This window comes from Sinocyclocheilus rhinocerous, unplaced genomic scaffold (assembly GCF_001515625.1).
Source record: "Sinocyclocheilus rhinocerous isolate Xijiao unplaced genomic scaffold, SAMN03320098_v1.1 scaffold149, whole genome shotgun sequence".
NCBI classification, from domain to species: Eukaryota; Metazoa; Chordata; class Actinopteri; order Cypriniformes; family Cyprinidae; genus Sinocyclocheilus; species Sinocyclocheilus rhinocerous.
Window position 1 is genome coordinate 129,795 of NW_015654504.1, and position 14,587 is coordinate 144,381.

General features: G+C 34.0%; 1 long non-coding RNA gene across 1 annotated transcript in view; it reads left to right on the forward strand.

Moving 5' to 3' along the window:
• Positions 1-12,471: 12,471 nt before the first annotated feature.
• Positions 12,472-14,587, forward strand: part of LOC107717310 (uncharacterized) — a 5,937-nt gene continuing 3,821 nt past the window's right edge. Inside the window, exon 1 of the long non-coding RNA XR_001637302.1 lies at positions 12,472-12,543. This is a non-coding gene — a long non-coding RNA (uncharacterized LOC107717310). The remainder of the gene's footprint in view (positions 12,544-14,587) is intronic.

The following is a 14,587-nucleotide window of genomic DNA, read 5'->3' on the forward strand; positions in this document are numbered from 1 at the left end:
CCAAATATGATCATCCTCGTACGAGAGACCCCATCCTAAAATTAACAATACATGTATTCTTGTATAAGACCCAATTCATACCGTGAAAAACCAATGTAATAAATAATAATTAATAAATATAAAAAGTTTATTTGGAAAAAATTGTTACATTATTATTTTTTACATTTCCTTTGTTATTTAATCTAATTTTTATTATTTATTTATTTTAATCTCATTTTAATTTATTTTTTATTTACTAATGTATTTAGTAATTAATTAATTAGTATTTTATTTTTACTTTAATCTCATTTTTATTTACTTATTTACTTATTTTTAGTTACGCATTTATTTACTTATTTATTTTAATCTGTTAGTTCGTTGGTTTAGTATGTTGATTTATGTAGTTATTGTTTATTTGAATCTATTTATTTATTTTCATGTTTATTTATTAATTAATTAATTATTTATTTGCTTGTTTTAATCTGTTTTTTTATTTAATCTAATTTTTGATTATTTATTTATTTTAATTTATTATCCTTTTATTTACTCATTTATTTAATTTTGATCTAATTTTATTTGTTATTATTTAATTACTCGTTTGTTTACTATTTATTTTAATCTATTTGTTTGTTTGTTTTAATCTCTTTATTTATTTTCTTTAATCTATTGTTTACATTTATTTATTTTAATCTCATTTTTATCTATTATTTATTTATTTTACTGTCATTTATTTATTTGTTTTAATCTATTTTTATGTTTTGTATTAATCTAATGAATTAATTCATTTTAATCTTTAAAACATTTTGGGTTTAAGCACTTTAGTGGTACCATAGTTCAATATTATGATATCCGACTGCAATACCATGGTACTTGAATAGATATATAATATCAATATAAGTAAACGCACAGGGGTTCGTGTCGATAAAGGATGTATTGTGTAAGTGAGGTTTTAAGGCCTTTATATTGTGTGTTTTACGGTATCTGAGGGGAGGAGCTGAACTTTCACATCGGGAAGTTTACATTCACGTGTGTGTGTGTGTGTGTCATTTTTTGCTTACATTGTGGGGAGTCTGGGGACCAAATGTCAACAGTCCCCACAAGGCAAATGACTGATAGTTCACCAAAAAGCAAAATTCTGTCATAATTTACTCACCTAAATGTGGTTCCTATCTATTACGGTCTTCTGTGGAACACAATAAGGATGTTTTGTTTTGTCTATACAATTAGGTCCAAAGTCAATGGAGTCCAAAACAAACAGTGGCTGACTTTCTTTCAGGAAAAACATGCATGTATCTACATTTTTGTACCTAGGTACCTATGCCATTACCTCAAAACACTTTTACCATACTTTTACCATTACCATAACACATTTGGACATTTGCATTGCATAGTCAACTTCATATGTATGGCTTTTCTGATGTAGTAAACTTGCTCAGTAGCTTACCTTATACAGCACTGCACTTGAGTCACAATAAGTGTGTGTGTTTAACACACATCAAACATCATGTCATCCAGCAAAGGAGAAGGGAAGAAAAGGAGACAGATCCGTGTTAGTCTGAAATGAACTGGACTCGAGCGGAGGACTGACGGTCACAGACTTCATAGACAGAGGTAACATTCATTGATTAAAGAGAATAAATGAGTCAAACATGATAAACTTCACCTATAATTGAACCTATAATGGTTTGGAGGGCAGGTGTTTTGATGAACTTTAAGATGTTTAAAGGTGCACTCAAGTCATTTTATACTAATTGAAAAGTTAACAGCCTTTTCTGATGATGGCATTAAAGTGGCTTCCATTCACATAAGATGAGACTCCAGACATTGACTTTGCATTAAACACATTGACATGAACTCTTCTGTGAAGCTCTTCACAAGATTTTGAGTGTTTTTTTTTTGTGGGAATTTTTGCTCATTCATCCAGTAGAGCATTTGTGAGGCCAGACACTGATGTTGGATGAGAAGGTTTGGGTCTCAGTCTCCGTTCCTGTTCATCCTAAAGATGTTGTTTGATGGGTTTGAGTAGTGATGGGAGAAACGAACCTTTTCGAAGCTTCGAATCAATTGATTCGCAAAACGACTCACTGTTTCGAAGCGTTCGAAGCACCGCTCGCTGGTGACGCCTGCTGGTCAAAAGCGTGTAAATGCAACAAAAACTCAGGCTAAAACGTGCATAAAACAGCTTTTAAAACCCATTGCATATGCTTTATTGAAAGTATACTACATTAAATGCAATAAAAATAATAAAATACCATTTAATATGAAGTGTCTGTATAATATGTGGTTTTAAAATATTTTATATTAATTTGCAGGGCTTGCTTTGTTTGTTTTATGGACAGCTTCTATATAGAGGCCAGCAAGAGACTATTAACCACTTTCTTCTCATCCTTTTAATTACACAGATGTCTCGTTAAAAATGTCTAGTTTCGAAGCTTCACGAAGCAGTGCTTCGAAAGCAGCCATCACTTATAGGTTTGAGAACAGGATTGTGTGTTCTTCCACACAAGACTCATCCAACCGTGTCTTTATGGACCTTGCTTCGTGCAGGATTAGAAAGGCTCTTCCTCAAACTGATCCCACAATGTTGGAAGCACAGCATTGTCCAGAATGTCTTGATTTCCCTTCATCAGCCCATCCTCTGAAAAACAGCCCCACACCATCATCCCTCCTTCACCAAACTCTACAGTCGACACAACGCAGTCAGACATGATATTCTCCTGAAATCATCAAACCCAGACTCACCCATCAGACTGAAGTGTTATCATAATCAGATAAGCATTATCCTATCACAGTCCCATGCTCTGAGCTCTTCAGAACCACTTGTTTTTTTCCACAAACGTTTATAAATGCAGACTGCATGACTAGTGTTTATACACCTGTGGCAATTGATCCGTATCGTGTGTGTGTATATAAATATATACGCATAAAATACACATATACATACTCCCATTCAGAGTTTAGGGATCAATAAGACTTTGTATTGTTTTTGAAAGAAGTCTCTTCTGCGCATCAAGGCTGCATTTATTTGATAAAAAATACAGTAAAATTGTAACATATTAATACAATTTAAAACAGCTGTTTTCTATGTGAATATCTGTTAAACTGTAATTTAGTTCTGTGATGCGCAGCTGTATTTTCAGCATCATTACTCCAGTCTTCAGTGTCACATGATCTTCAGAAATCATTCTAATATGCCGATTTGCTGCTCAAGAAACATTCTGATTATTATCAATGCTGAAAACAGTTGTGCTGCACAATATTTCTGTGGAAGAAACGAACCTTTTCGAAGCTTCGAATCAATTGATTCGCAAAACGACTCACTGTTTCGAAGCGTTCGAAGCACCGCTCGCTGGTGACGCCTGCTGGTCAAAAGCGTGTAAATGCAACAAAAACTCAGGCTAAAACGTGCATAAAACAGCTTTTAAAACCCATTGCATATGCTTTATTGAAAGTATACTACATTAAATGCAATAAAAATAATAAAATACCATTTAATATGAAGTGTCTGTATAATATGTGGTTTTAAAATATTTTATATTAATTTGCAGGGCTTGCTTTGTTTGTTTTATGGACAGCTTCTATATAGAGGCCAGCAAGAGACTATTAACCACTTTCTTCTCATCCTTTTAATTACACAGATGTCTCATTAAAAATGTCTACAAATCGATCAAACTGATCTGAGATCAGGTAAAAATAATAGACGGTGGTTCAATGGTTCGCCGCTGGGGGGCGATCTCAATAAAATTGCATGACTCACGGGTTCACAGGGATCATCGCCCCCCAACGGCAAACCATTGAGATTTCGAAATGTTTCAAAACAGTTATGATGTAACAAAGCCTCGTTTACTGAAATCACGTGACTTTGGCAGTTTGATACGTGCTACGAAGCACTGTTTTGAAACAAATGATTCGCAAAGGTTTCGAAGCTTCACGAAGCAGTGCTTCAAAAGCACCCATCACTAGTGTTTTACAGTGGTAACATTGGGTAGTAACATAGCCACTTTTTACTTTCACATCAATTAGTTTGGCAACGGAGTGAAGCCCAGAAATCATTCTAATATGCCGATTTGCTGCTCAAGAAACATTCTGATTATTATCAATGCTGAAAACAGTATTTTTGTGGAAACACATATTGTTAGAAACGGTATCTATTTCAAATAAATGCTGTTCTTGTTAACTTTCTATTCATCAAATAATGCTGAAAAATGTATTGCAGGTTCCAAAAAAATTAAGCAGCACAATTGTTTCCAGCACTGATAATAAATCAGCATATTCAAATGATTTCTGAAGATCATGTGCCACTGAAGACTGGAGTAATGATGTCTTTATTCCAAACCTCATGCATTCAGTTTGAACCTAATGGCTCCTAATGGATTATACTTAAATAGATTATATTTCAAATTTACATTTACATTTGAATACTGCATCAGTCTGTGTGTGTCTGGTCTGGGTCTCTGGTCACACTGCAGCTGATCACTGGAGCCGAACACATGCAGCTGACGCTCAGGTCAACCTCACCAGAGATCATCACACTCCAGGAAACATCAGTGAAGATGCAGTCTTTATCTCAGCGCAGCTGTAACTGTGAGGGAGTGTCGCCATCTGCTGCTGGAGAGCACAAACACACACTTGGCCAGGGTTTAATGATTTGACTGGTTAGATAAAGCTAGATAATAGTACATTTGTGACATATCGTCAAATACCACAGATTGGAATCCTTACTCGTCCCAAAAGTCATGTGGACAGTAATACACTTAAAATGAAAGTAAATGGGCCAAGAGTGCTTGAAAGTTTAAAAGAAGACATCCTCTGTTTGTATTTTTATTTGTGCACATTTTAAATGTATTTATTTATTTGTATTTGTATTTTTTATTTTTGGCACAAATGTGCACTTTTCCCCCTTCTTTATTGTTATTAGAGCTGTAAAGTGGTTCTAAATCAGTGATTCCTGCTACTACTGCTGTAATCACAAAGCTGCTAATTCTCAAACTTTATTTACAGAAACTAGGAGTAGCAATATATTGAAATAATTAAATAACATATCTAATAATTAAATTACAGAATTACAGAAAAATGTAATGTTCTTCAGGGTCTACGTTTTTATTTCTAATGGATTTACAGTAGCTAAAAAAATATATTTTTTGTATTTTGTAATTAAAGTTTTAATGTTTTTTAAAAAGCAATTTGTACTCAATAATTTTTTTACAACTTAACATAAACACATTCATATAGACATTTCCATGACTTTTTACAATGTAATTAATTTTCATTATGTTTTAAGATGTTAATTTCTATTACTTTTCCTTTTAATTTGAGTTAAAATGTTATTAATTTTGGTGTATTTTTGTCTTTTTTTTTTCAAAATTAATACGTCTGTTTTTATTTATTTTTATTTTAGATTTAGTTTAGTTATTTTAAAGAGGTCATCGGATGCGTTATGCACTTTTACATGATGTTTGTACTGAAATGTGTGTTGGCAGTGTGTGTACACAACCACCCTAATGATAAAGATCCACCCAGTGCTTTTTTTTAATCTCGTTAAATCATCCCCTTTCTCAAATCAAGCTATTATCAGATTCTTGGCTTGTGACGTCACACAGACCCAGGCCCCTCCCACGACTGTTGATTGACACTAGCGTTTTACCTCAGACCCGCCCTGAGTGAGCTGTCATCAGTCCGCCATTGTTTGGCCGCCGGAGCAGATGTAAGAATGGCTTCTAAGTGATTGAGTTGTTCTGTTGTTGGATGTAATAATGAACATAGCAGTCGTCATTTACTCCCGACATCTGAGCCACTGAAGATGCAGTGGATTATTGTTTTTGAAGGGAATGTACCCCCTAATCTACCTAAATGTGTTTCTTATGTTAAAATAGTCCATGTGACATCAGGGGTTCAACCGTAATTCTATAATAACAATAATAACATAATTTATTCATCAAAACTCTCCCTAACTCTCCATTTTGGAGAGAACCCCAGAACGTAATCTACGCAATCAGCGCTGTTTACGTTCAGTAGAAAGCATGTGCATGCTGAGTGTAAACAACAGCTTCGTGAAATTACGGTTGAACCGCTGATGTCACATGGACTATTTTACTGATGTCCTTGCTACGTTTCTGTGCCTTGATCGTGTTAGGACCCTTGCCGTCTATGAGAGCTCTCAGATTTCATCAAAAGTATCTTAATTTGTGTTCCGAAGACGAACGAACGACATGAGGGTGAGTAATTAATGACAGAATTTTCATTTTTGGGTGAACTGTCCCTTTAAGAGATGAAGTCGGCGACACTGACTCGTCATAAGTAGTGATGCGCCTGTGTGCAAATTTCACACGGATGACATAATCTGAGAATATTTGTTTTCCATTTGAATTGGTTTATTTGAAAGTAGACATTTCACTCTCTATAGATATATTTTTCACGTCTGTAAGGTAAGCGTACACAGAGTTTCGGAGTTTCGCGCTCAAGTTCACGGAGACCGAGACGGCAGAAAGCGCATCCTGTTTGCTTTCATTATTTTACAAAAGCACAATGTTATGTTGTTATTGTGAGTGCACACAAATAAACGTAGAGTCTTTACAGATTCGAAATCACGTCTGTAAGGTAAGCGTACACAGAGTTTCGGAGTTTCGCGCTCAAGTTCACGGAGACCGAGACGGCAGAAAGCGCATCCTGTTTGCTTTCATTATTTTACAAAAGCACAATGTTATGTTGTTATTGTGAGTGCACACAAATAAACGTAGAGTCTTTACAGATTCGAAACATATTACTCTTATCTGTATGAGCAGAAATGAGGGAGTATTTTAAGAGCAAGTGAGCGGCGCCTGCATCTGTCTGCAGTGAGCTACTCTTCAGCTTCAAACACACTCCACACAGACACTATAGCGCACATTTCTCCAGGTTAACATTAGATTGAGTGGCCATGTAGAGTTGCTACTACATACATTTTTCAAATGATAAGCCACATTTGAGGTCAGTGAATGATTGGATGTCCTGCCCGATGTACTGTATTACCACAAAGAGCAGCCGTTTACGATCTGTCCGTGACTTCGCCTGTGGATTTAAAACAGTTTTTTTCAGTGACTAATAAAATGTAGGTCGACCAAGCCTCTTCTGGTTGACTAACTGTTAGTCGACTATTGGGGCAGCCCTAATGATTGCTGATTATAATGACTTAGGGCGTGTTCACACTTGGCATCTTTTTTTACAAGAAAAAGTTGACAAGGGTACACTGTAAAAAAAAATCCGTAAAATTTACGGCAAAAAAACGGCAGCTGTGGTTGCCGGAATTTTACCGTAAAAAATATGGTAGCAACGTTTTAGGTTTTACGGTTTTAACTTAAATTTACAGTTAAATACCGTAATTTCATTCACTGATATAATGTTAAAAACGCTGGATGGAAACACCAGGATGGATTATAATGTAAAATAGACGCTGGCAGCTTCAAAAAAGATGCCAAGTGGGAACATAGCCTGATGCTGCGCTTTATTATGATTTTTATGATTATGCTGGTGCTGTGCTTGACCTTTGACATCTGCACTGCAAAAAATGCTTTTCTTACTTAGACTTTTTTTGTCTTGTTTCCAGCCAAAATATCTAAAAATTCTTAAATCAAGAAGGATTTTCTTGGGGATTTCAAACAGAAAACAAGATTATTTTGCTTGTTCTAAGCAAAAACTCACTTAATTTGGACTTGTTTTTTTTCTGAAAGCAAGACAATAATTTTTACTTGTCTAGAAAATCCTTCTTGATTTAAGGCTGATATTTTGGCTGGAAACAAGTTAGAAAAGCATTTTTTGCAGTGTGTGCACTCAATATGTGTGGATTTCATTCTGAAGTGTTGACGCACAAATGCATGGATTATGAATAGAATGGGGAAAAAGAGAAATGAAAGGAAAATTAAAAGTAATCTAGGTGATAGAGCTACACAATTAATAGAAATAAACTTGAAATCACAATATGGCTTTTGTGTATTTTAATATATTGAGATTTTAAATATATTTATTTAATTCAATCATTGCAATTTAATTAAATAAATAAATATATGTGCTGTGTGTTTCATGAAGAAATTCAGATTGTCAAAATTTTAGTACTGTAATTTTAGTTTTAATGTAAAATACAATTATTATTATTATGATTATTTTATAGCCGTATTGATATATGATGTGATTAATGTGTTCAACTAGTTGCATTAATGCCGGTCACACCAAGAACAATAACAGTTGGTGTGAATGGGGCTTTAAGCTGCATTTATTTGATCAAAAATACAGTAAAAATTGTGAAATATTATTATAATTTAAAATAGCTGTTTTCTATGTGAATATCTGTTAAACTGTAATTTATTTCTGTGATCAAAGCTGTATTTTCAGCATCATTACTCCAGTCTTCAGTGTCACATGATCTTCAGAAATCATTCTAATATGCTGATTTGCTGCTCAAGAAACATTTCTGATTATTATCAATGTTGAAAACAGTTGTGCTGCACAATATTTTTGTGGAAACTGTGATACATTTTATTTTTCAGGATTCACAGATGAATAGAAAGTTCAAAAGAACAGCATTTATTTGAAATAGAAATCTTGTGTAACATTATAAATGTCTTTACTGTCACTTTTAATCAATTTGATGCAACCTTGATGAATAAAAAAACATTAATTTCTACTGATCCCAAATTTTTGAACTTTATCCCTTCAGTTCATTCTTCTCCTCCTGGTTCATCCTTTCATTCACTCTCTGCTGCAGATGTTTGTGTTTCACCTCTTATTCTCGAGGTTGAATGTGTCTTTAAGGTCACAATGACCTGTATGCATGCAGACAACAGCACTTCCTGTGGACACACACACACACACACACACAGAGAGAGAGAGAGAGAGAGAGAGAGATGTGTGTGTGTGTGATGTTTCTCTGTGCTCAGCATGCAGTCACTCAGAGCTCAAATCTCCCTCATTCACTGAAACTGATCTCCAGTCAGTGTCTGATCAATAATGCGCAGTTTCCTCTGAATGACCTGCTGCAGAGAAACACACTGAAACACTCCACCTGACCAAATCCACTGCATCCTCAGCGCCAGGGGCCGGATTCACGAAAATACTCCCAAAAAACACTTTCTTACATTCTTACTTCAAAACTTCACACTGGTAAATCTTAGTGATATATTTATCCATCTATCAGCCCTATATTAAAGGAATAGTTCATCCAAAAATGAAAATACTTTGTGCTCCTCAGTTCATCCCCGATCAGGATGAGTTTGTTTCTTCGTCAGATTTGTAGAAATGTAGCATTGCATCAGTGTCTCAGCAATGGATGCTCTGCAGTGAATGGGTGCCGTCAGAATGAGAGTCCAAACAGCTGATAAAAACATCACAATAATCCACAGCACTCCAGTCCATCAGTTAACATCTGGAGAAGACAAAAGCTGAAACTAATCCAGCATTAAGATGTTTTTAACTCTTAAGTTAAGTCCATAATCCATAATAACTCTTCCTCCAGTGAAAAAGTGTTCTGGTGTGAATCAGGAGAGAAACGTGCACAGATCAAGCAGCGTTTAAACAGATCTAAACTAATATGTGGGCAGCATGTGGCTGGATGTGAGAGACAACAGCAGATGCACTTTTTCAGTGGAGGAAGAGTTATTATGGATTATGAACTTGTGAATACAGGAACGAGAAAGATCTAAAAACATCCCAGCTTTGCCCATTTTCTCTGCTGTTCTTCTGTGCTTCATTTCCTTCTTTCTTTCTTCAGTCAAATGCAGAACGTCACGTTTCAATGATGCTTTATGTTTTGTCTGTTTCCGGCCTTTAAATTTAAATATCATCACAAGCACAATTCACAAAAAAACATTCAGAAGCCTTTTTACTTAAGCAACGTAATGCTTTTCAACTTGCATATTAGTGAGAATAAATGTATGATGACTTAATTTTCTCCATGATGAATAAAAAGAACAGTTAAGGAGAAATAAGAAAAAAAGCTAGAAGAAAAATGTATGTAATTTACATCTAGATATGAATGTGCACATTATGTACTACATATACAATGGTATAAATGTATTTATGTTATATAAAATATTCCATGCATCATATAATGTGTGTGTGTGTGTGTGTATACATAAACATACACATACATACATAAAAATGAAAACTAATTCAATATATGAATACAAACTATAATAGTATCATTGATAATAAAACACCATTGATGATCAATGATATCAAATAAGTCACTTTTAAAGACAATTTTGACTGTTCAGATATTTATTATTTGTCCTCTACAATAATGTATTTGAATTAATTGTGGATTAAAATAATGAATAATAAATGTATTTATTATTACCGTTCCGAAACCGGTTTGAGTAGAAAAAATACTGGTTAATAACGTTACTTTTAAAACTTTTTCTTTGCCTATAATAAGAATAAGAATAATAAAGTACATCCTTTACTCAAAAAGAAAAACAAAAACAGAGTCTTGATCTTGCGCTTAGTCGTAGACAACATAGTACCATCTTTTCTAGATTTTGGCCAAATGTATTAAACGAAAGAAAAAAACTGTCAACACTTCAAAGTATTAAAGTATTTTTCAAGATGTTTAAAAATGTTTGCTGCATGGTTAAAAAAATGCTACTAGTATAAAATTGCATTTTGAGAGGAAAAAACATAGCCTAAATCAGTAGGCCATACGTCACATTTTATTATTACATTCAGTTAAGAAAAATAATCTTAATTCGAAGGCTAAACAAGATTATTTTTCTTACCCCATTGACAGCTATTTTTACTTGTTTTAAGCAAAAACAAAATTTGGATAATATTTTCAGAAAACAAGACATAATATCTTGTCATTTTACTTGTCATGCATCAGTAAATGCATCCTGATTCAAGAATTCGTAGATATCTATACTAGAAAACAAGACAAAAATACTAAGGAAGAAAATCTTTTTTTTTGCAGTGTAATTAAATTCATGATTGGTTGACTGCAAATTCCGATATTAAGTGGGACGATAAAATTACGTTTTTTTTAACGTTTTTTTTTAACCGTGTTAATTGTAGGCAGAGTCTCTCTGGTTTCTGTCTTTGGCTGGTATTTGTGAGTCCTGTCGTCATCTCCAGAGAGCAGCAGGTCAGGCTTGATTCACATCCGATCAGCGCGGCGGATGTTTACTCTGTCTCAGAGCGGAGGAAAGCTCTCAAATAAATCAGCTCAAACAGAGATTAGACTGCGTCTCTGGCTGGATTCAGCTGTGTCTTATTATCTGAGAGAGAGCTGGTGCTTGTGTTACAGCGATTCTATCATCCTGTTTAGCTCTCAGTTCTCCAATCAGATCTGTTTACATCATGAATTCAACAGTTTTTGCCTGTTAATGCTGTGCTTTTCTGCTTTCAGAGTCCAAAATGACCAACTAGAAGAAACTAGAGAAATGCACCACTAGTCAAAAGTGTGGAATAATAAAAAGAACACTCTTCTTTGATCAAAAATACAGTAAAAATTCTGAAAAGTATTTGCAATTTAAAAGGAAAACCGTGGAAACCGTGATGGATTTTATTTTTCAGGATTCACAGATGAATAGAAAGTTCAAAAGAACTGAATTTATTTGGAATGGAAATCTTTTGTAACGTTAGAAATGGTCTTTACTGGCAATTTTGATCAACTTTAAGCATCCTTGAATATTAAGTTTTCTTTTTTTTTTTCTTACAACAAACTTTTGAATAGTAGTATATCATACTATATCATATCATAGTTTCCACAAAAATATTGGGCAGCACAACTGTGTTCAACATTGATAATAATCAGAAAGTTTCTCGAGCAGCAAATCAGCATATTAGAATGATTTCTGAAGATCATGTGACACTGAAGACTGGAGTAATGATGCTGAAAATACAGCTTTGATCACAGAAATAAATTACATTTTAACATAGATTCACATAGAAAACAGTTATTTTAAATTGTAATAATATTTCACAATTTTTTATTTTTTTCTGTATTTTTATTAAAATAAACACAGCCTTGGTGAGCAGGAGAGTCTTCCTTGAAAAACATTAAAAACTAAATAATTCCAAACTTTTTGACTGGTAATATATAAATGTTTCTGAATGTGCTCAGATTGATCTGTGATGGTCGGTTTTTTATGTTTCTGCAGGTCTTCACGCACTGAGGAGGGTTTTAGGATCCAAACCTGCTCTCTCTGACGTCCAGGTGATGAACAGTGTAAGGGTCACGACCTCTGACCTGAGGCTGGCCATGACAGAGGTCAAACCTAGAGAGAGGTGGCCATCGACGTCCCGAAGGTGCGGTGTTTACCTTAGAGACAACTAATGAAAACCTTCACATGCAGCGATTAACAGACTGATTATCAACATTCAGAGTGACTGATTGACAGATTGATGGACCAATCACAGCTCAAGATTTGGTTCCTGTAATGCAAATTAATCAAACAGCATTACAGACGTGTGTGTGTTTAGGTTCGGTGGAGTGACATCGGTGGGATGGAGGAGGTGAAGCTGGCCCCGGGATGCTCCAAAACCATGATCGCTAAAGCGCTAGCCAACGAGAGCCAGCTCAACTTCCTGTCCATCAAGGTACATAATGAGCATTTGTGTGTGTGTGATGTGTCTAACTTACAGGGTTTAGTTTTTGGAGCAAAAACAGACTGAAAAAATAATAATATAAAAAATGTACACTACCAGTCAAAAGTTTTTGAACAGTAAGATTTTTAATGTTTTTTAAGGAAGTCTCTTCTGCTCACCAAGCCTGCATTTATTTGATTCAAAGTACAGGAAGAAAGAATTGCATGAAATAAACTCAGAATTGTACGAAATAAACTCAGAATTGTGAGATATAAACTCCGAATTGCGAGAAACTCCGAATTGCGATATAAACTCCGAATTGCGAGAAACTCAGAATTGCGATATAAACTCTGAATTGCGAGATATAAACTCAGAATTGTAAGATATAAACTCCGAATTGCGATATAAACTCAGAATTGCGAGAAACTCAGAATTGCGATATAAACTCTGGATATCAGAATTTATCTGAAATAAAAAGCTTTTGTAACATAAAAAATTGTACACTATACCATTCAAAAGCTTGGAGTATAATTTTTTTTTTTTTGGGGGGGGGGAAAGAAATTATATATTTTATTTAGCAGTGATGCTTTAAATTGATCAAAAGTGATGAAAAAATAAATTTATAATGTTACAAAAGATTTCTATTTCAGATAAATGCTGTCCTTCTGAACTTTCTATTCATCAAAGAAACCTGAAATCTCAAATAGTAAAAATATTTTAAAATGTCACTGTTTTTGCTGTACTTTGGATCAAATAAATGCAGGCTTGGTGAGCAGAAGAGACTTCTTTAAAAAACATTAAACATCTTGCTGTTCAAAAACTTTTTACTGGAAGTGTATATGTTATAATTCATACTGATAATTAGGTTTGGGTTGAAAAAATTGTTTTCCCATGTTAAATCAATCTTCATTTTGATATCAATTCAATACCAATTCTTAAATTCTTAAGTCTTTTATTTTATGCTGTTTTCAGTGGATGTGTGAACAAAAGTTCACTAGACATTATTTGTAGCACCTGCCATTCAATAATCACAGTAAGCTTCGTACTTTCTAATTTTGATAAGAATTAAAGTCTCAGCTTTAAGTTTCTGTCAGTTTTATAACAATATTCAGACTTTTCCCTCACAATTCTGAAAAAAAAAAAAAAATCTCAGAATTACATGATATAAACTCATGTGAGATATAAACTCAGAATTGCATGAAATAAACTCAGAATTGTACGAAATAAACTCAGAATTGTGAGATATAAACTCCGAATTGCGAGAAACTCCGAATTGCGATATAAACTCCGAATTGCGAGAAACTCAGAATTGCGATATAAACTCTGAATTGCGAGATATAAACTCAGAATTGTAAGATATAAACTCCGAATTGCGATATAAACTCAGAATTGCGAGAAACTCAGAATTGCGATATAAACTCAGAACTGCGAGATATAAACTCAGAATTGCGAGATATAAACTCAAATTTGTGAGATACAAACTCAGAATTGCGAGACATAAACTCAGAATTGCGATATAGACTCAGAATTGCGAGATATAAACTCAGAATTGCGATATAGACTCAGAATTGTGTGATATAAACTCAGAATTGCGAGATATAATCTCAAATTTGTGAGATATAAACTCAGAATTGCGAGATATAAACTCAGAATTGCGATATAAACTCAGAATTGCGAGAAATAAACTCAGAATTGTGAGAAATAAACTCAGAATTGAGATATAAATCAGAATTGCGATATAAACTCAGAACTGCGAGATATAAACTCCGAATTGTGAGATATAAACTCAGAATTGTGAGATACAATCTCAGAATTGCGAGATATAAACTCAGAATTGCGATATAGACTTAGAATTGAGATATAAACTCAGAATTGCGATGTAAACTCAGAATTGCGATATAAACTCAGAACTGCGAGATATAAACTCCGAATTGTGAGATATAAACTCAGAATTGCGAGATACAAACTCAGAATTGCGAGATATAAACTCAGAATTGCGATATAGACTCAGAATTGTGAGATATAATCTCAGAATTGAGATATAAACTCAGAATTG